The sequence below is a fragment of the Euprymna scolopes genome, chromosome 40, assembly GCF_053919585.1.
Source record: "Euprymna scolopes isolate OS-2025 chromosome 40, ASM5391958v1, whole genome shotgun sequence".
Lineage (NCBI taxonomy): Eukaryota > Metazoa > Mollusca > Cephalopoda > Sepiida > Sepiolidae > Euprymna > Euprymna scolopes.
The window spans coordinates 37,502,287-37,526,323 of NC_136521.1; positions in this window are offsets into that span (position 1 = coordinate 37,502,287).

Consider the following 24,037-nt stretch of genomic DNA (forward strand, 5'->3'; position numbering starts at 1 on the left):
TTAATTTGTTTTAGTAATTTTCTGAAAATTCTTGTGTTCATCTTTATCTGAATAAACGTTTATTCTGGGGAATTGAATATCATTTTTCTACCTATTTCCCTATAAAGTAAACTTATTTTAACAATTGAAAACTTTAATTGCTCATTACAATATTTTTTTTTCTCCAAATTTGATGAATATAGATTAAAGAAAGATAATTGTTTTAATTTTCATTGTACATTTACTGATAATTTTGCAGTTGGTGGAGGAGTTTCTAGTTATTTATTTATTTATTTTTTTAGAAATCACCAATTATCTGTAAAAAAAAATAATCCATGGGGAAAGAAGTGTCTGCTTACTTTGAATGCATCTAAAACCAAGCTTCTATCTTAATATCATCAACGCCCAATTTGACATCAATTGAAATAAATGGCTCTCGTATCGGGGAGTCTCCATGTTTTGACAATCTTCTGCAATGGAACACGTTTTCTCCTAATCTGCAATGGAACACGTTTATCAAATCCATCGACAAGGTCGCTGGAAAAAATGATGGGATCCTGCTAGCGATCCAGTAGATATCTCTTGTTGATGCAATTATCTACCTATATAATAGCCAGGTTCGTCCAAGGCTGGAATATTGTTACCACATCTGGGCGGGTGCTGCTAGAAAGACTTATCCTGCTTTAGCAGAGTTAAAAATAGACACCGTAGCCTCGTAGGGGATGCCCTCTTCTATTCCCTGCAACTCTTTCTCACATAAGAGACGTTACGAGCCTCTGTTTGCGTTATCGTTATTTTCATGACAAGTGCTTGTCTGAGCGCCAATCTATCGTCTCCCCCCCCCCTCGGCAAACTTTCACGAGAAACTCTAACTGAAAACACTATCAATAATTTCCCACACTCTTTATCTGTGCCATAACCTAAATTAGATTGCATGAACAAAGCTTCTTTCTTAGAACTGCAGACATGTGGTACGATCTTCCGTTTGCTTCCTTTCCAACTGATTACAATATGGCCATCTTCAAGTTCAATGCAAACAAGTTCTTGATTTGTTGTTCTCCTTAAGTAATCTGATTTGCCAAATTTACACTACTAACGATTACTATGATATTGTGCCATCGATTACTGATCAGTCTAACCCTTATCCTCGAATAGTCGCTGGGCCTTGATAAGTAGTGACACTCATGTAGAATTTTTTCTTCCGCGCACCTGCGTGCCATTAGATTTGATAGTGATCATTAGAACAAAAGATGCACGCGTGTATAATGTTTATACATCCGCGCAGGTAAACCGTATGTTACACGGGGGTCGAACATACGCCGCCGAAACTTCAATCTACGCTGCTATCTTGCATACAGCAATTATCTTCCAGTATCCGTATAATGAGTCGTCTTAACTAATGATGGGACGATTCTAGTATTTTCCTGATTCCGATACGATTACTGATTCCGCACAGATTCCCAATTCCGATACAATTACCGATTCCAGCTCTTTATAAACCTCTTAATATTTAACTATTAAGTTACTATTTTTTCCCGATTATTGAAAAAAGAGGTGTGTAAATGTGCAAATACTTTCTTAAACGTAAAAAAAAAATATACACCTGTTGAGGATGATCTATCGATTTCTGTGTTACGACTAGTTTTTAAATCAATAAATATGTGCTATTTTTTCATTATTACCACTAACCAAAGATTTTGCTTTAAACAAAATCAAATCAAAAAAAGACAATTAAAATACACGTTTTTAGCATCGGAAAATAGGCACGATTTTTTGTTTCCGATTCCGATACCGATTCCAATACCCTCAAAAGTTCCGATTTTCCAATTTCCAATTTCGATTCCGATTAATCGTTCCAACACTAGTCTTAACGAATGCGTGTTCATGTTAACATATTTAGTTTAGTTTTGAATACCTTTTTTTTTCTAATTATGAGGACAGTTTTTATATCCCCACTTCTATCTTTAAGGGTGTCCATTCTTAATTCTATCCTCTCACTCCCTTAGTTCCCCCCTTCGTCTTCCTTAAACCTCTCATTCTCAGTCAGTCTTCGTATCTGTAAGATAGCAATCTCTACCAGCGATTTGGCTGCCGGTTCCTGTCGAAAGCCCAATTATACCGTCATTATTCTTTTCTCTTTTGCACGATAAGTAACGCTCTACTCCCCTTCTTTCTCTCTTCCCCCCTCCCTCTCTCTTTCTCTCTCTCTGTTTTATTCCCCCTCTCTATCCACCCCTCTTCTACTTCTAGACCAAACCTCATTTTTAAGGTAGCTCTTAAAAGAGAAACTGACAAGCCCGTTCCGTCTTCGCGTGCACAGTGGGATAGCCAGCGTGATACGAGAAATAGATAACGTCAAGCGCTTATTGCCGGTCTTGTCAACGCTCTCCAAAAAACAGGGATCTTATCATATTCGGAACATCTGTCTGCTATAATGGGCGATTGGCAACAGCCGCTGCCAGTCCTTGCCAGCGTCTCTGGCAGTGAAAACAAGAACATTTTTTTTTATTTTGTTTGTTTTTGCTGAGGATACGTCCATTCAAACTATGTATTTAACAGTGAAAATGCTATATCACCTGCTAAGCATCTCCATAATGCGTACACACTAGAGATGGGACGATTTCCAATATTTTTCCCGATTCCGATATAATTACCGATTCCGTACTAAATTCCCGATTCAGATACAATTACCGATTCCGATTCTTTATAAATCTCTAAATACTTAACTATGAAAGTGTTTTTTTTTCCTGATTAACGTGAAAAAAAAAACATCTTAAACGTGCTTATATTTTCTCAAACGTAAACACACACACATTTTTTACTGAAAGCTTAAATCAATAAATATTTATTATTTTATTATTACTACAAGCAGCGGAAGATGTTTCTTAAACCAAAATCAGATACAAAAAGATAATTTAAGGAATCGTTTTGGCATCGGAAAATAGGAATTTTTTCCGATTCCGATGCCGATACCCCAAAAATTCCGATTTTTCCGATTTTCGATTGCGATTCCGATTAATCGTCCCAACACTAATACACACATTAAGAAAGACTATCAAAACTGCAAACATTCCTATAATTCAAATTCATTCAACTGCAAAAACCGCCGTGATGTACGATGTGACTTCAGTAGATCTGAAGATATTTTTTTGGGGACAGGCATTTAAAATTTTCATAGACTTTTGAAAATTCAGTATATTGTTGCTACACATCTTATGAGATGACTGGCCAAGTTTTATGATTTAGGTTTAAATGAAGAGTTACATCAGAAATTGGAATACACCCTATTAAATCTTGATTATCACAGCTCGTGAGTTTCCAAAATGCAATCTGAACGCAAATACACTTTAGAGGAAAGATCTGCAATAAAATTATGTTTAAACATTGGAAAAATGACACAGAAATGTCTGGAATGATTCAGACTGCTTTTGACCCATCTAGCATGTATCAAGCATCAGTTTTTGAGTGGCATAAGGGATTCAAGAAAGGCTGGGAGTCTGTAATAGATGATGAGAGGTGTGTGAGGAGAAAAGAAGTAAAAACAGCAGAGTTGATTGACCAAATAAATAATTTAATGGATAAGTGCTATCGTGTGTCTATAAAGTGCACAGTGTGATGTCAGTGTGGCAACTGAAGATGTGGAAGGTTTGTGCGAAGTTTTTCCCCAAAGGTGCTCAGAGAAGATAATTTGACCAAGATGCGCATCCAGACAATTTCTTCCCCTTCATATAGTCCAGGCCTTGGTCCTGTGACTTTTGGTTATTCCGTTAGCTAAAAAAAACAACAACAAAAAAGCAAACTTAAAAGCTGTCGTTATGCTACAATTGAAAGATGAAAGAGGCTTAAACAAAGAATTATTAACACACTCACACAAGAGAACTTCCACATGGTATTTCAAAAGGGTACAACAAGTGCATTGCAGCCGGGGGAGATTACTTTGAAGGTGACTAGAGTTTCATGCGTGTATAATCAATAAAATTGCAGATAAGAAAAACGGCTTTAAAATTATTGAAGCCATCTCGGAGAAAGACGTTAAGAAATACTCTCTGAAGAGCAAACAACCACGTAATTAATATAGGAATTTAAACATGTTATTTAAACTGCAAACACCACCGCGATTCATATCGGCATTTAGAAATTCTATTTAAACTGCAAAAACCTCCGTGATGTATGCAGGCATTAAGAAGTAGTATTTAAACTCTAAACGCCAACCCGATGCATATAGTAACTTAGAAAGGTTATTTAAACCGAAAATACTACCCTGATGCATATTGGCATTACGTAGTGGCGGGATAATTGATCGGAATCGAAATCGGGAATCGGAAATATTTTACGGGTATCAGAATCTGTATCGGAATTGGAAAAATTTCTGCCTATTTTCCGATGCCCAAAACGATTATTTTAATTATTTTTTTTTTTACATAGTGCGTCACCACTTATCAAGGCCGATAGGCCACTCAAGGATAAGAGTTAAAGAGTGTAGAGTAGTCAAAAGGACAATATAGTAATCGATAGTAATGGAAGTTCGGTAAATTTGTTAACTTAGGTGGAACGGCTCATCAAAAACTTGTTCACGTTGGACTGGAAAGCAGGAAAACGGAAGACAATTCCACAGGCGTGCAGTTCTAAGAAAGAAGCTTTGATCATGGAATCTACGTTTAGGTTTAGGTACAGATAAAGAATGGGGAAAATTATTGATAATGTTTTCAGCTAGTCTAGTGTTTCTTGTGAAAGTTTGGCGAGGGGGGCCATAGATTGAAGCTCAGTTGAACACTTTCCATGAAAATAACGATAAAGCAGAGACAAACTCACAACATCTCTTCTGTGAGACAAAGGTTGCAGCGAAGAGAAAAGGACATCTCCCACCAGGCCACGAAGTCTATTTTGAACCCTATCAAGGCAGGACAAGTCTTTTCTAGCAGCTCCTGCCCATATGTGGCAACAGTACTCCATCCTCCAATTATCTTTTAGACTTGATTTTACGTAAAGCAACATCTCCCACCGCTGGTAGTAATAATAAAATAATAAACCCTCATTTATTTTTAAGCAACGAATGAAACTAAAACCGATAGAACGCCTCTCCATGAGAGTATTATTTACGTTTGGAAAAAAATAGCTGAATATTTAATAATTGGAAACGGAAACACATCTATAGTTAAATATTAAGAGATCTATAAAGAAAATCGGAATCGAAACCGGTAATTTTATCGGAATCGAAAATTTAGTACGGAATCAGTAATTGTATCGGAATCAGGAAAATATAATAGATTCCTCCCAAAATTAGTATTCAGAAATGCTAATTATCTCGCCTGATGGCATAGATAAAGTAATGTTTTGCTTTCCAATTTCCTCAAATTAATAATTTATTTGCCTTTTAATTTAATTATTATTTTTCCATACGGGGATTCGAACCGAAATTACTTTGTCCAGATGTCCGATGTACCTCGCCTTATATTTGGTTGCTAAAAAGTTAAATGTTGCAATAAGATTACATCCGTTTCTTTTAATAATATTGCATTTGATCGATTATTTTACTCAATACTGATGTTTAAAACAGTAACCTTTGTTGTAATCAGTTTTTCCCAGTTCTTATTTAGAGTTCAGTCCGCGTGCAGTGAGCGGAAAGTACCTTTGTGTTCACTAAAAGTGGATGTTATTGAACAGGTCATTGGGAAACGATGGCCACTCCAGTAATCTGTATGATGTTTGTCGTCGATAATTGATTTTTATAACCGGGTGATTTTGTGGCAAATCAATATTTCCACAACGGCCATCGAATAATCCTTAGTTTTTTGTGAATGAAAACAAAGCAAAAATGCACCAAACCATTAAACTCGAACACTTTTGGATTCTGTCAAGTAATTCAGTTATTTTTCAACGACCGTTTTTCTCATACTTTTACAATTATATATATATATATATATATATATATATATATATATATATATATATATATATATAATTATTCCGAATAATGAAATACAATAAACCTACTGGTGTACAAATCCAGTGATTATCGGTCTTACAAAATATACAATATGGTACTATTATACAAATGTAATACCTATTATTATTATTATTATTATTATTATTATTATTATTATTATCATTATTATTATTATTATTGTAATTAATATTATCATCATGATTTTCATTAATATTACTATCATCGTTTTTTACATTGATATTATATTATATTATTAAAATAATCATTATCATTATTATTGTTATTATTATTATCATTATTATTATTATCATCATATAATTTTATGTTAATACACCTTGTTGATATATGCACTATTTTCACAGATTTATCGAACTCTAAGATTTCGATTAAATATTATTATCATTAAGTATATACTTTGGATTTCACTTCATGTATTACAATTATAAATTTCATCATTATGTGTTAAGAGCAAGCAAACAGAAGTAGGCCTACTATTTTCCGTTTTCTCTCTTCCTTTTTTCTCCTTTTTTCTTTTTTAACATTACTACACTTTTTCTTTTTTAACATTACTAGGTTTTTCTTTCTTTTTTTTCTTTTCTTTCTTTTTCTTTTCTTTCTTTTCTTTCATTTTCTTTCCCGCCTTTTAACACTTAGTTTTTAACACTTAGTTTGAACTTTGACCTATTATTGAATCGTGTCAAATCCTGTCTAGACATTTCATATACAAGATTAATAAGTTAGACGCTTCCTTTATTTTATTTTCTCTATCTTATTTGTTTCTCCCCCTCTCAAGTTAAATCCTCCTAGCACTTTCTTATTTTTAGAAGATAGAATTTGATTCTAGCGATTTTAATATTATAAATTATAAAATTTTCATTTGTGCTGACTTACAAATATAATCTTGATTACAAAAACTGCATCTGATTTTTAAAGACAATTTTGTTTGGTTTGATAAGCAATTCTTTTAACTAATTATTTTCCTTTGATTTTAATTTTAATTTCATCTTATTTGCCTGTCTACGGACATCTTTTTTGTTTTTTATACCAAATTGATTGAACACTTTTACTATTTTCAAACTGATATATGGGGGAAAAAATTACCGGATTGATATAATGAAAGATTTACCGGAAATCTAATCAAACTATAGAAGAACTGCGGAAATATCTATATATTGGATTGTTATCAGCTTCCTTAGATTTATTTACATACGCGTTGGATCTTTTAATAATTAAATTAAAAAAAATGATAAAAATTAATACAAACGTTCAGAATAGAAATGTACGGATGCACGTCTGGAAAAAAATCTGACACCCCTACCTCCTTTTACTATCATGACTTCATTTTGAAACAGCGTTTCGATTGGCTGAAATTTATACCAAGCACTTCCATTATAGGATTTTGCATACACTTTTGATTTGAAGTTCATTATCTTTCTTTTTTTTTTGCTGCATCAATATCTAATTTCTCTTATTCTATGTAGCTAAAATGATTTGAAAAAAGTTAAAAACATTTAATTTAATTTTCAATCTTTATTATATTTAGAAAATTAGGTTCAAACCTTTTATAATAATTGCTAATATTTTTCCTCTGAGGAGATGTATAAACATCGAAAACACATCAGTTAAGAAAATTTATTTTATTATACTGTATTCGTTGATTTGCATACATAAAAATTTCTATATTTGAAATTTAACTTTTTTAAATAACACATTTACAATTCCTACATTATATATGTATATAATATATATTATATAAAAGAATAATATATATATATAATTTATATATAATATATAACATATTTTATAATATATATAATATACATATAATATATAAAATATAGATATGTATATATTATAATATATGTATATAATATATATATATAAAATATATACATATAATATAAAATATATAATATAATATATATTTATATAATATATAGTATATACAATATACTATATATTATATATATAATGTATATTTTGTATAGGAATAATATATATAATATCTTAATATATATAATATATATAAAATATATAATATATATAAATAAAAATAATATATAAATATGTGTATTCATGTATATAATATATGTATATAATATATGTATATTTAATAGGTATTTATTTAAAATATATACATATAATATATAATATATATACAATATATATACATTTAAAATATATAATATATATATTTCAATATATATTTAAATAATAAATATATATAATATAATATAGATAATATATAATATATATAATATATATAATATATATATATATATATATATATATATATATATATATATTTGTATATAAGACATACATGTGCATAATATCACTCTGACAGACGTTGAAAATATTTAAAATAAATGTTTAAATTTTAACAAGGTTTTTTGCGGTTAACGTCGGCCGAATGGATTACTTTGTTGCCGGGTTCGCATCTATAGACCAGTGTTGATCGTGAGACCATGCACTGAGGATTTTCGAAAGGAAGAAACATAACTATCTGTAGGTATTTAATAATTATTATAGTAAATAATTATATATATATATATACATATATATATATATATATATATGTATATATATATATATATACAAAATGCTATCTACTTTGTTTACCTATTTATACTGGTGTCCGCAGCAATTCTCAAGGCAGAGGCTTAGATGATCCCGAAGTGGAACAACAAACTTGTCGTTCAGAATTCGAATTCTGTTTGTTCCATTGCGTCAATCTTCTTACAGATTTTTTTCAATTCCTGTAATTTACCTGCGGGAAAATGAATTCTGGAAATCAATAGAAATAGGAGGTGAAAAAAAAATACAAAACAAACGTAATCCCTAAAATTTAACCATTCCTCACTGTGGAAGGAGGGAGTGACAACCTGGTCGGCTGGAAATGATCGAGGAGTCGACAACATGTGCTGGTCATTCCTATCTTGGCGTACTTCTGGGCCATTCATGAGTTTTCCAGACTTCGAATGTAATTGCTGAGTCTTTTTGATCTAGGTGTCGTGTATGAAATTTTAGTTTTGCAGTTTAACGAATAGTCGAGGAAAGATATTATCCTGAGCTAAGACCTTCATCATCGTCATCATCATCATCATCATCATCATCATCATCATCATCATCATCATCATCATCAACAGCAAAAAAAAAACAACAAAAACAACAAAAACGAAAACAACAACAAAAACAAAAAACAATAAAAACAACAACGAAAACAAAAAACTAAAACAACAACAACAAAAACAACAACAAAAACAACAACAAAAACAACAAAAACATCAAAAGCAACAACAAAAACAAAACAAAAACAAAAACAACAACAACAAAAATAACAACAACCACAACAAAAACAAAAAACAACAAAAAACAATAACAACAACAACAAAAACAACAAAAACAACAAAAACAACAACAAAAACAAGAAAACAACAACAAAAACAACAGCAACAACGACAAAAACAACAACAACAAAAACAAACACAACTACAACAGCATAAACAACAAAAACAACAACAAAAACAAATCAAGTGAATCCTACGGTACAAATCGGATTTGAATTTGTTAATTTAAGGTTTCCTCTACATTGCATTCTGAATTGTCTGCGTATGTTTTTTGGGCTCGTTTGATTCGTTAGCTTGAAAGTATTTACTAATTCGTTGTTTTATAATTCCTTGTTATACAGCGTCCTATACCAGTAGGTTTTTTAATTTTTTGCTGAATGTTTTCTTCCTACCAATATTCGAGTCATTATAAACACCAAGCTCACTAGAAACATCTTCACTTTGCTGTAAACATCATTTTTTTCTTTAGCTATTACATCACATACCTCCATGCATTGTCTGAAATTACCACCCTTAATATATATATATATATATATATATATATATATATATATATATATATATATATATATATATACATATGTATGTGTGTGTATCAATTAAAACATGGCGTAACAAATGGAAAAATAATTGTAACATCTCTTCCAGTTATTTGATTTTGTAATCATACCCATATTCATTATTATTATTTTTTTTAAGTTGATATGTTCTTTTTCTCATGATAGGTTAAGCGCGGAATAAATTAAAAAATTAACATAATAATTACATGAATGATCCTGCGCTACGAAACAGGTGCTGTCAACTTACTTAAAGAAATGAACGTTAAGACTTTCAACATCTTTAAATGTGGAATATAACTTTTGTCACACACGCACCCACACACACACACACACACACACACACACACACACACACACACATATATATATATATATATATATATATATATATATATACTAGCAAAAGTGCTCGTTGTTGACTGGGTTCAAAAACAGCCTACAGAAAATGGACTCTGATTTATGAAAGTATAAGTTATGAAAAGGAAGGGTTGTAAAGAGATAGTTTCGAAGTTGGGGGTATAAAAACCAAAGCAAAATATGATGAAAACAACAATAAAAGTGATACACTCCATAATTTATTATACCATACCTGTTCACACTGAAACACTTATCACAATATTCTGTGGATCTATGATAAAAAAAACTTGTTAAACTTTGTGACATATTTCCATTCTATCGAGGTCAGGCGCGAACGAACACCCCATAATTTAATTATACCATATTTCTTCAAACTGAAACATAATTATCAAAGTATATTTACGCAGATAGATATGAAAAGTCCTTATTAAAGTTTGTGCCTATTTCCATTCTATGGAGGCCAGGCGCGAACGCGGACCCCACAATTTTATTATACCATCCCTATTTAAGTTACCACATACCTATCAAAGTATTCTTATGTACATCTATGTCAAAAACACTTGTAAACGTTATTTTAATTTTTCATTTCCATACTTTGTGGACCAGGCGCGAATGAAGAAGATATATATATATATATATATATATATATATATATATATATATATATATATATATATATATATATATATATATATGAGAAAGAAAAAAAATAAAACTGCACGTTTAACTTTACAATCAAAATGTTTTGTTCGACTGAATACCCAAAAAAAACAATTTACAAAGTTCTTATTCCGCGGAATTTCACAGAATGCTATTCTTGTTATTCTTCTCATCAAAGGACATAAAGAAAGCAGTTTAAAGTTTACTATTGCGTATATCAGGCAAACACTACATCACTTTAATTTCATATATATATATATATATATATATATATACATATATATATATATATATATATATATATATATATATATATATATAGAGAGAGAGAGAGAGAGAGAGAGATAAGTATCGGTATGATAAATCGAAATCGGCAACTGGAATAAAAACATCGGAACTTTTTGGGGTATCCCACCCGCAAAAATGTGTACCGTTTTTCCGATGTCAAAAAACAATTCTTTTAATTGTATTTTTATATCATTTTGTTTAAAACTATGACCGTTGGTAATAATGTTAAAATAGTAAATATTTATTGATTTTAAACCATCAGTAAATAAAATCGATTGATTATCAACCACAATTTTATTTTTTCCCGTTTGAGGAAATATGTGTATATTAAGCCTTTGTGTTTACGGTAATCAATAAAAAATAACCATTTGATAGTTAAATATTTAGAGATCTATAAAGAATCGAAATCGGTTACGCTAAGGATGATGGCTCATTGAATAGGTTTAATCCCAGATGAAGAAGACTTATGAAAATATATTTTATAAATAACGATTTTTAATGATTTTTACCTATCGAATAGTGCTTTATGCTCTTACAATCATGTATGAAGTGATCAGTAGTTTCAATAAATGGATACATTTTACGTGGACACTTATTTGCTTCAGCAAGTACCTTTGTAATTTGTTCTCTAGCCCACAAACAGGTTGGAGGGGTAAGGTTGGAGGGGTAAGGTTGAAGGGGTAAGGTGTTGATAATTACCGTATGCTAATGAACAAGTTGAGATGGGAAATAACTACCAAACTACAATTACCCTGTCAACCTGGATCCCTTTTTAAGGAGAGAAAAGATCCAGGCAGCCCCCCCCCCACCCTCGTGCCGAATCTCCCTTACTCCATCCCCCTAAAAAAACACAATAACCTTCCCCGCCATAAAAACGAAACAATCCACAGTATAGTCACTTGTCATTGTTATTAACGACTCTTGTCGCCGTGTAAGGGCTAGGACAGTAAGCGTAATTTCAAGAAGGGTCAGGGGTTTGGACTTTATCAGGCGAAGGCTTTCGAGACAGTTTCTCTTATTTCTCTGCTCATTGCGTTGATCAGATCTTATCAGTTTGCTCGGCGAGTGGTCGGCTTTCGTATCCGTCTGTTAAGCTCGTTGTCTGGTTTGCCTAAGTCCGACTGGGGCTAAAATGAGAAAGAAAGCGGCGTAAAAAAAAAACGGGTAGGTGATGGGCTATTACGAAAGCTGTAGAGATATTTTTCGTAAAAGAAAACTGATAATACGCGACCCAAAACAGAGGGATCTCCGAAAATATCTATGCTAATGAGAGCACACTTTAATATGTCCAGGCAGAAACCAGTTCCGTATATCAAACCTAATTTTCGACATTTTAATTTTTTACAATTTAAAGGATTTTAAAATATATTGTGATGTTATAATAGATCTCTTTCTCTCTTTCTCTCTCTCTCTCTCTCTCTCTCTCTCTCTCTCTGTCTCTTGTTCTCGCTATTGTATTTTTAAATGCCTCTTCATTCAAGTAAGAATAAAAAGGGACACTCTGGATTAGGACAAAATAAATATTACCAAAGTCAACAATGTGTTTTGCTATATTCACAAAAACCAGGATATTTACTACTTTTTTTTTTTTTATCTCAATCTTGTTTAATAAGGACTATCCACGTATCTTGTGCTTCCTTTTTAAAATTAAATATGTTTTCAACTCTTTTTCAAGATGTTTTTTAACATGTTTTATTAGTCATTTGTTCATATATATATATATATATATATATATATATATATATATATATATATATATATACATATATATATATGTATATGTGTGTGTGTATTTAAATATATTTCATAAATAGATTTTATTTATATTTGTAGCGTGATTACCTCTGTCAGATTGTCTGATGTAACTGTTTAGCTCAAGTGATGACCTTACCAGGTAACCTAAAATTCCGGGTTACATCGGATCAAAATCCTTTAATGAATACAGAAAAATCGCCAAGTGTTTAAATTTCAATTAAGGACACGAGTCACGTACTAACAATACAAGTAGCCAGAGAAAGGAGGAAAGGAAAACCAATGAATATGAATATATATATATATATATATATATATATATATATATATATATATATATATATATATATATACAGATAGATAGATAGATAGATAGATAGAGAGAGAGAGAGAGGAAAACCAATGAATATATATATATATGTATATATATGTATATATATATATATATATATATACAGATAGATAGAGAGAGAGAGAGAGAGAGAGAGAGAGAGAAAGAGAGAGATAATATACATTTAGTAACTTATGAAACTATATATGGCAATGAAGCTACACAGAATATTCTCGCTTTCATAAGGCTGACTAATTCTCACGAGAATGAACCGCGGAATATACTGTGTAGCTTAATTGCCATATATATTTTCATAACTTACTACATAACTCTACCTATGTATTGAGCACTGTTGAAGTAAATATTAAAAATTTACACATAAAATTATATCATCGTATATTTGTTTATATGATTAAATGAAGTAGTTGTCTGTAAATAAGCGACTTGAGCACTATAAAAGTGGTGAACGAGTGTTTGTTTGAACTAGAAATTTGGCGAGGTTATTTGCGGTACCGCTCCCGTGGGTCGATGGGTAGAACTGCGGACTGTCAATGCGATGGTTCTAGGTTCAATCCTCAGCTTGGGAGAGTTGCTAGTCTAGCGGCACTGATGAGTTGTGATACAACCAAACGGTATTTGGTGTCAATGACTATATATATAATATTACAGTTTTATATTTAAATTTCTTTCAGAAATATATACATTTCAAAACAACAATTTATTTGTTTGAGCAAAGAGTAAAACATTTAAAGTAATTTACTAAATCCGTGGAGTTTCTATATAAGCTCATCTCCTTAGAGGAAAGTCATTAGAAAAATATTAATTCTGTTTTGCTATGATTTCGATAGTTAGCACATGCATAGAAAGCATGTTAAAGGTTAAATCCTTTTAAGTGACATATAAAAAGTAATGGAAAAAAAGTGCCGAAACATAAAAAGGGTATAAAATTTCGATACCCGATTAGAAAGAAAATTGTCAGACTTGAAACTACAAGATTGATCAGTCTGACATGTAATTCACCACGTTATTTGGATATATATATATATATATGGTGCCATATGCACTGAATTCTACAGAAAACCCGCCAGCAAACGCCTCTTCGTACATTTCAAATCTGCGCTACCTCTCAAGGACAAACTAAACTACGCACATGCCGAAATCTCACGCATACAAGACAAATGCACTAACATCTCCGACAAACATACACACACTAACAATTTCCTACAGACCCTCTCACTAAACGGCTACCCTAATACGATCCTATCCTCACTTAAAAAGAAAAAACGCAACACCCGACCCTTCTCTAACAATTGTTTTCTAAAACTACCCTTCCTCAGTGACAAAATCTCATCTTCAATCCGAAAAGCCATCCGCAGCGAGGGGCTCAACATTCAACTCATCCACACTGGATCTACTTTAAGACAACAGCTCAACCGAAAACATCCATCGCATACACCTTCCCCTTGTTCACTCTCTAATTGCCCAATATCACACACAGGTTTATGCTTTAAGAACCACGTTGTTTACGACCTACAATGCGCTAAATGCAGTGCATCTTACATCGGAAGCACTACCAGATTGCTTCATCACCGCATTAAAGAGCACTTAAACACTACTGCTTCGTCGTTCTATAAACATATTCGCACTTGCATTAATTCAGAACCAGATTTTCACATCAACATTCTTGCTTCTTCAAGAAACGTAGGTCAACTTCGTATCCTCGAATCTTTAATTATTTCAAAAAATACTCCCACGCTAAACAATAGACTGGAATTGAGCTCCGCTTTTATAATATAAGTTTAAAACATAAGAAAAACAATAATTAAAAAAAAAAAAAACCTTGCTTGAATAGTCATCTCCCTTGATTCACAAACGCAACAAGTATTTCAAACATCAACTGATTTATTTTAACGTTCTCCTAACGTCATTTTTGTTCTATATTTCGCGGTATCACGTGGCAAACTCGGCGGCTACTTTTCCAATTTTGAACACTCTTCCGCTGTCTTCTCTTGAAAATGGACTAATAAGTCTGAAATATATTGAGATTTATATCACCATTGAATACAACAGGAAAAAAATTACTGTTGTTTAGAGTTACAATTTGTGTGAAAAAGAAAAAACAAACAACAAAAAAAAGAACTTTATTTCTTTTGTTTGCATTTAATTTTACTCTATATAAAAAAAAAATCTCGCATTGTTCTTGGCTTTTAATTTTACCTTATAATTTTCTTCAACAATGCTTCAAGCAAACTACAACCTACTTATATATATATATATATATATATATATATATATATATATATGGGTGTGTGTGTGTGGGTGGGTGTATGTATGTATATGCATATATATATACATGTATGTATATAATATATATATATATATATATTGTCTAAAATATAATTATCCGCTGACACATGTTTCGTCGTCTACGATTCATCAGAGTGGTTGAATCTAGCGAGATTCAAAATCGGGATCCCATCGTTAGAAGCCTAAACCTCTACCCCTTGTCAATCTCGCGAAACTTCTGAATATATTGCGTTTTATTTATTTGTTTTTTTTTTTGTGATACCTTTGAATGAATTCCATTTTTCATACGAAAGTGCGTTTTTACCTAAATGCGAGTTGTAAATAACTTTCTTTTTTGTCAACTTGGTATCACCAAATTGGGAGCGACATATATAGTGTTTAAAATATAATTCTCCGCTGACACATGTTTCGTCGTTTACGAATCATCAGAGTGGCTGAATCTTGCTCGATTCGAAATCGGTTCCCCATTGTTGGATTCCTAAACCCCTGTATGTGTGTGTGAGTGTGTGTGTGTTTGTGTGCGCGTGTGTGTGTGCGTGCGTGCGTGTGTATGTATAAGTTTGTTGTATTTTGTGCTTTCTACACTCGTCAATGTCGAATTACGCTGACACGAAAGCGATCGTAACATTCGAACCTCGTATCCACTTATTAATACGCACTTCATAAATTGACAATTACGTTTTGAAACGCGGTAGAAATTTATTTTTTTTTATACAGGTATTACCACCTATCAAGGCCTGGATGCCACTCGAGGATAAGGATGACTGAATGTACAGTAGTCAGAGCGAAATATATATATATATATATATATATATATATATATATATATATATATAGGAAATTTATTACTGTGAGTCCAGAATGAGTTTACAAATTGTTTCAACTAGAGGAAAATCCTCAAAGAGAGGAAAAATCCAACTAGCATCATCAGAATTCATAGATGAATTCTGATGATGCTAGTTGGATTTTTCCTCTCTTTGAGGATTTTCCTCTAGTTGAAACAATTTGTAAACTCATTCTGGACTCACAGTAATAAATTTCCTATATACTGCTCTGACTACACATTGAGCACTTTAGTCCGGTTTTTTTTTCACCACTGGTAAATAAATATATATATATATATATATATATATATATATATATATATATATATATATATATATATATATATTATCGTTAGAGGTGGAAATTTGGTAAATTGGATTACTTAATAGGACGGTTCATTAAGAATTTGTTTACGTTGGACTTGAAGACAACCAAATTGTAGTCAGATGGAAAACAGGCAAACGGAAGAAAGCTCCACTCTTGAACGCAAACAGAAGTAATGAGGATTGCAGAAGAGTGAAACTTCAACGAGGCTAATTTTGTAATCTTCAATTAGCCTCAATTCAATTAGAAGAAAATAAATAGAAAACCATCTAAAGTTTCTAATCAAATAAATTCAGAAAATGTTTTAGATGTTTCAAATTGCATTTTACGCCGTTGAATTAATTACATGTTTGTGTGAATTCAAATGCATTTAAATGTTACATATATTAAGGATTTAGCAACGAAGCCAACAAACAATTCAGGTAAAATAATCAAATATACAATAAACAAATTTTGCCAAAGCCAATTAAAGTTACTTTTCTACATACTTGGCTCATTGTTTTGTTATGAATTAGTTTTAAATGCTCTTTTTAATCTCAAATATTCGGTTTTACAACCTGTTTCGAAAACAAGATGGCGGTCCACAATCCTATTCATTGGAAATATACCTGCGGCCATATTGTTTTCAAAACCTCCCGTAAAAATGGAGTATTTGAAATTAGAAAATAGCATTAAAACTACTTAAAAACGCAAAACATGAGCCAGGTAAGTACATAAATATACTTTTATTAGCTATGACAACTGTTCTTTGTATATTTGAATTTCTTACCTTTTTTGTTCTTTATTGGCTTCTTTGCTAAATCCGCGATATTTAGATTATTCGGACTATTGTTCTGAGTTTAAGTGTTATTTCCATAAAATGCAATATCATCCTGTTTTAGTTATACGAGTTGTCGGAGACGATGATTTTCCTGTCGAACTCGAGGATTTGCACGAAATGTTGAACGAAACAATCACTTTATTCCACAAAAGTAGAATGCCAAACGTTCTGTCAGCCATAATTCTCAAATATATGTTCCTGCCACCCTCACCGAGGATTGAACCTTCAACCCCCAGGGTCTTTTTCTTCGTATTTAGTTAATGTTTACATATTTTTGCATCATGTTAATCATATTTTTTTTTATTTGTTTTCACAAACAATCAAAAGAACAATAAACAAACGAAATAAAAAAATATCGACTTGCCCGATGACTAAATTAACAAAATGACCACCTCGTCCGTTAACAAAGAAATAAAGTAAAAATAAATAAATAAATAAATAAATAAATAAATAAAATAAAACAAAACAAAATAATAAATAAATTATCGCTGGCCCTGTTTCCACTTCTATACCCAGGCGAGGCTGACCGAGGACAGACACAAGAGCGATCGGGAAGGGAGATAAATTTTATTCCTTTCATCGGAGACCATTTCGAGGCTCGTCGTATGTAACATGATCGCGATAGTATCGCCTTAGTCCATTTAATGCACTAATTTTTTAGTGCTCTGATTTTCTTTCTTTTTCTTCTTTTTTTAAAATAGCTTTAATGTTCTATTCGGACAAAAGAAAACAGATTCTGATGACATATTTAAATGCCAACCTAAATATTAAAAACTATAGAGGCTTCAAAACAAGCTTCGAAATCTAGTACTGAATGAAACGATAAAGAAAACAATACTACAGCTTTATTTAAAAAAAAAATTATTGAACAAAATCAACTTAGGTAACTTGATTATGTAGTAGTGCTGAAATCAATCCAATGTAGCAATCCTTTAGCTTCAATCACCGCCTCGATACGTGTCCGGAACTGGGAGCATGCTTTTTCCACAAGCGCCGGTGAGAGCTCAGCTAATACTCGGCGGATGGCAGCGATCAGGTTAGTTTTAGTGTTGTGGGAAATCATATTGGCGATGTTCGCGATGGATGGTAAACGAAGCAGGTTCAGGTCAGATGAGGAATGGGGTTAGTGATAGAAAGAGTACAAAGTCCTAGCACTCCTTCTGAAGCCAATCCTGGGTCTCTGGACTTGTGGGATGACTTCGAGTCCTGCTGCGGCATTTAGGGTCTGCCAGCGGCCACTTGAGGGATCACAACACTCTTCAGCACATTCAGGTACACTTTCAAGCCGAAAGAACTGCACGCATGTGGAACTCTGTTCCGTCTGCCTGCTTCCCACCTGACTACAATCTGGATGTCTTCAAGTCCAACGTAATTAAATTCCTAATGAACCGCCACCTCAAGTAAACACTTCAATAAATCTCCACACTACTTGCAATAACCCTTATCCCTGAGTACCTTCCGGGCCTTGATAAGTGGTGACCACCGTGTAAAAAAAAAAAAAAAGGCTTCGAACAAGGTGTGAGGTGGCATGATGCGACCCTCACTTGAAACCACACCAAAGACCATAACCGTGGCAGGAAGCTTTGTTTCCATCACCCTAGGCACCTCCCTGTTATCCGGATTTGGATTTTGAGGATGTTGGCAATGACCCTGTTGTTATAACTTTGATCAGTAGAGAGCATAGGTTGTACTGCGGCGCATCACCGATCTCGCCCGTTGAACATTATATCACTTTCAAACATGATAGATGGCTCCAGTGCTCTTGGGATTTGTACACAACTGGGCAACTAGTAGATGGTCTGCAACAACAACAAAAAAATGTAATCGGTCAATTTGCACATCGGTTCATCCCTCGTTGTGTCTCTATCTCTGCTTTATTGTTATTTTGTGACATTTTATCGACTGCGCTTTAATCTATGTACCCCCTATGAAGCATTCCCAACAAACACTCATCTATATATAAGCACTGTCAAAAGTTTTCCCTACTTTTTATCTACGACTAAAACTAAAAAATTCCCTGGCCAATATTTCTTTCTTAGAACTTCTCGCCCGTGGAACCTATGCAGCAGAGTCGCTATCCAACTGACTAATATATGGTTGTTTTCAAGTCTAATGTAAACGCATTTTTATTAAGCTGTCTTCTTAAATAATCACTTCCTTATTTCTTCTACTACCGATCAATACGATATTGCAATTAGCGAGCTCTTCATCCTCGAGTGAATTTAGTAAGCGATAAAACTATTTGAAACAAGGCTGATAGCCATTAGTCGCGTACTCTCCTGTAATGAATGAATGCGTGAATGTATGATTGACATGAAATTCTTAAAGATAAACTAAAATGACCGAAAAATGGGCTGAAATGACTTAAATAAATAAAAAGTAAATGACTTAGAATGGCTTTAATGAACTTAAGGATGAATTGAATGACCTTAACAATGACTTGAATGCTTAAAAATATCTGGGATCCTTAAAAAAACACTTAAATGATCTGGAGAATTACTTGAATGGTTTTGAGATTGACTAGCTGTAAAGTGGGTGATCATTATATATTAAATTAACACAGAAAAGTGACCCCCTACTTTATATCCCAAAGTTACAAACATAAGTACAGCATGTAGTGAGACTAGATACTACACTTTGATCTTGGTCAAAAGGCAAAGAAAAGCTGTATTTATTTGCTCCCCCACCCAGCAAATTAGGCATAGGGCCGATTTTTAATGTGAGGAGTGAAGGGGAAATGGGCACCAACTCCCCGGTGAGTAGGGGAGCTAGATAGTGACAATTGGTATGAAGGGGTTCCCCTACATTGACCAAGGTCTTATATGTGGGGTTGCACCCCACATATTGTCTTTGCTAGCAGTATCTGCCAGAACAGATACTACACTTTGATCTTGGCCAAAAGGTCAAGAAAAGGGTATTTATTTGCTCCCCCATCGAGCAAATAAGGCACAAGGCCGATTTTTAATGTGAGGAGTGAAGGGGAAATGGGGACCAAATCGTCTTGGGTTCGTCGATTTCAGAGTGGCGACCGAGATGTACGTGACAAATTAAGCCCGGGAGTTTTACGGCCGTGACATCAAAAAAGGCGTGCAAAATTGAAAAAAAGTGCATTAATAATGCTGATGATAATGTATAAAAATAAATTCTGCAGTACAAAATGTTGCCCGTTTTAATGGTATCACCTCTGTCTTCGTATCTCTTTCACGTTTTAGTTTTTAAAAATACAGGGCTTTACTTTTAAGACAACCCTCGTAAAATACAGAAATTAATTAACCATACTCCCTTCCTCTCCCCCTCTCTCTCTCTCTCTCTCTCTCTCTCTGCCCCTACTATACCTCTATTTATCTGTCTAGTTCTTATTTTTTTTACCAAGGCGTCTCCACTTATCGAGGCCGTGAGACCACTCGAGGATAAGAGCCAATGAGTGTACAGTAGTCAATGGGAAAATATCGTAGAAATCGTTAATAATGGATATTTGGTAAATTGGATTACTTAAGGGGATGGTTCATCAAGAACTTGTTTATGTTGGAGATGACCATATTGTAGTCAGATGGAAAGCAGGAAAAAGAAACGTTTTCTCGCACTGATTTTTTATTTCATATTAAAAAGAAAGAATTATAAAAATCTGGATTAGCAATGCACTTAGAAGTGTTGCCATAGATTGTTGTGTCGTCTACATAGGTTTTAACGAATGATATAAAATATAATTTGCAATAAGTTATGAAGGTCATATGTATTATTGAGAGACGATAAGGTTATTAATGCTTACAGTATTTTTTTATGTTACAAGGATCTGACAAAATATCACTTTTTAAAAGAAATCTGAGTTTATTCTTAACTGAGAGCAAAGGAAACCTTTATGAGTAACTTTCACCCGTACGTCCTTATTGACATTCGAAGAAATCCACACGTTGTAAAAATAAATCAATACTAAATACCGCTGAGAAAATAGGCTGAAATGCAGAAATAAATTAACCCGGTTTATTCCTATTACGTGTTTCTTCTTCTTCTTCTTCTTCTTCTTCTTCTTCTTCTTCTTCTTCTTATTATTATTATTATTATTATTATTATTATTATTATTATTATTATTATTATTCCTCTTCTTTTGTTTCGTCTTCTTTCCCTATATCTTCTTCTCTTCTTCTTTCTTTTACTTCTTCTTCTTCTTCTTCTTCTTCTTCTTCTTTCTCTTCTCTTCTCTCTATTCCATTCCCGCTAGGTTTCTCTCTCCCCATTTCTTTCTCTCTGTGTCACCGTCTCTCTCTTTCTTTAACTTATCTCCGTTTTCTTTCTTCTTTTTTGTTTTGTTTTTGCTCTTTGCCTCCTTTCAATGATGCGTTATAATACTTTACGCTTCGTAATCAATTTCTGCGTCCTTACCTGGCGCCATGCGGCTGACGGCGGTCATCTTGAATATCCTGTCTAAAGCTTTTCATCTGTTTCCGTCGTCTATTTGTTCTTTCTTTTTATTTTTTTATTTTTATTTTTCACTTTTGTTTGTAATCTTTTGTTTATTAACACTTATTGTTATGTTTTTGAGTTACCCCGCATGCATCCTTATCAACAGAGTTACCCCGCTTTTTACCCTCCAACCTGTGGGCTTACGCATGCTTGAAGAAATCGAGAATGTCTTACGTCAGCAACCAGACACCAAAATGGAACCGCAGTCGGGTCTCTCTGTCGAATTAGCATGGATACAACTCTCTATAATTATCGTTTCTTTCCTTTATTTTTAACGCTTCTTCCACTAACCTCTAAGAAAGCACTAGGCTTTATCTACATATCTTTGGCACAAGATCAAGAATTACGGGCGCTAGATAGAGCTTATTTTTACTAAAGCGATGTATTCTTAAACGTTGCCAATTATTCGATTTCCATAGGGAAGTGATAATTAGTCTTCTATCAGTGCTGTTCATATCGAACCAAGTATAGACTTGCTATGGAATTCTTAGCATAAATTGAACGTTTTGAAAATCGTAATAGTCGAAAAAGTCATTTAACATTTGCAGAAAGATTTTGAAAATGAAGTCACTGGATCCAAGTTTATTCAAAATACAAAATTTGACCAAGAAATTGACGGCTTTGTTCTACAACCTATATTTATTCGAAAAAGTATGAAAAACAAGTATATAACAAATAAATGGTATCAAAGGGAGCATATACAACTCTTCTATCTAGTTGCATAAATTTTTGATGTTTTTATTCCATGTAAAATTTTTATTCAGCTAAGAAAATAAGGGTCCTGGATATGACCTTAAACTATATCCAGTGGTGAGGCCCTAGCTTGCGGGCTTTGGAGAGTGTGGAGCCACGCTTTACTTGCCATTGCTCCCAGGTCCACTCTGACCCAGAGTGGTAGTACCTGTTAGGGTCCCAACTATGGGTTAAATAGAAACCGACTTGAAAACAACAAATATATTCTATTAAAAAAGATTTCTTCCAAATCTTTGGATTCGGCATTAAATAACCTGAAAAGGGTTGATATGCCGTAAAACAAAAACAACCAACAAACCAGAAAATAAGTATTATCGCGGGGTAGACGAGCACAAAAAAATGGCCGCAATAACTCAGTCAATTTTCAGTCTACAGACTCGACATTTTATATACAGGGTATGGAGATTTGAGAAAATCTTTGTAATGTGTCTCCAGCCAGAAATTTGGCTTGTAAGTGGTCAAAGTTTAAGATTTGACATTATAAAACTCTACCAAACTCCTCCGCCAATTTTGAGCATAAACACTTTTAATTTTAGATATAAGTTCCTTGGACATGAATCTAACTTAATAACTTGATTTAAGCTCAAAACAATAAATGTTAAGGGCCATAAAAGAGGTCAAAGTTTAAAAAAAAAATGAGCTCTGCGGTATTTACCAAATTACTCAGACAATTTCTGGTCTAAAAATTTGAAATCATACATAAAGGGTATTCAGAATTAGGGCAAGCTTTTTAATCGGTTTGGGTCGAAAATGTGAGCTACCAATATATAAATGTATGTATGTATGTTTGCATGTCTGCCTAAAACTTTCGACAGAGGGGCGGATTTTCACAAGATCAGTATCGTTTTAATGCGCGACCTTTCAGACGACAAATACCGAAAAATTGGCTAAAACATTATTATCTTCACCTTAAACTGGACACTTTTCTGCAGGGAGGGGTCGCTTTTTTTGCCGATATTTTCGAAAGTCATCTCCTCTTTTCGATTGTCTAGCTTTAATTTAAACTTACGTCGCTTCCGGTGGCGGTTGTAACAGCACAGACGTCAATTTTTTGTCGTTTTTTTCCGCCTCCGCGGTACAGGTTCAAGACTGTCTGCCTACTACTACATTTTTTTTTGCTCAACACACACCTCCAAATAGCAGGGCCACGCCGGGAACCCCTGCTAGTCTATATATCTATAAAAGTGAACGTGTCTGTGTGCCTGTATGTCTGTCTGTATGTGTACATTTTCCTTCGTAATAACTCTGCCAATTTAAAATCTACAGATTCGAAATTTGATATACAGGGTACTGAGATTTGGGAAAATCTATTGTGATCGGTTT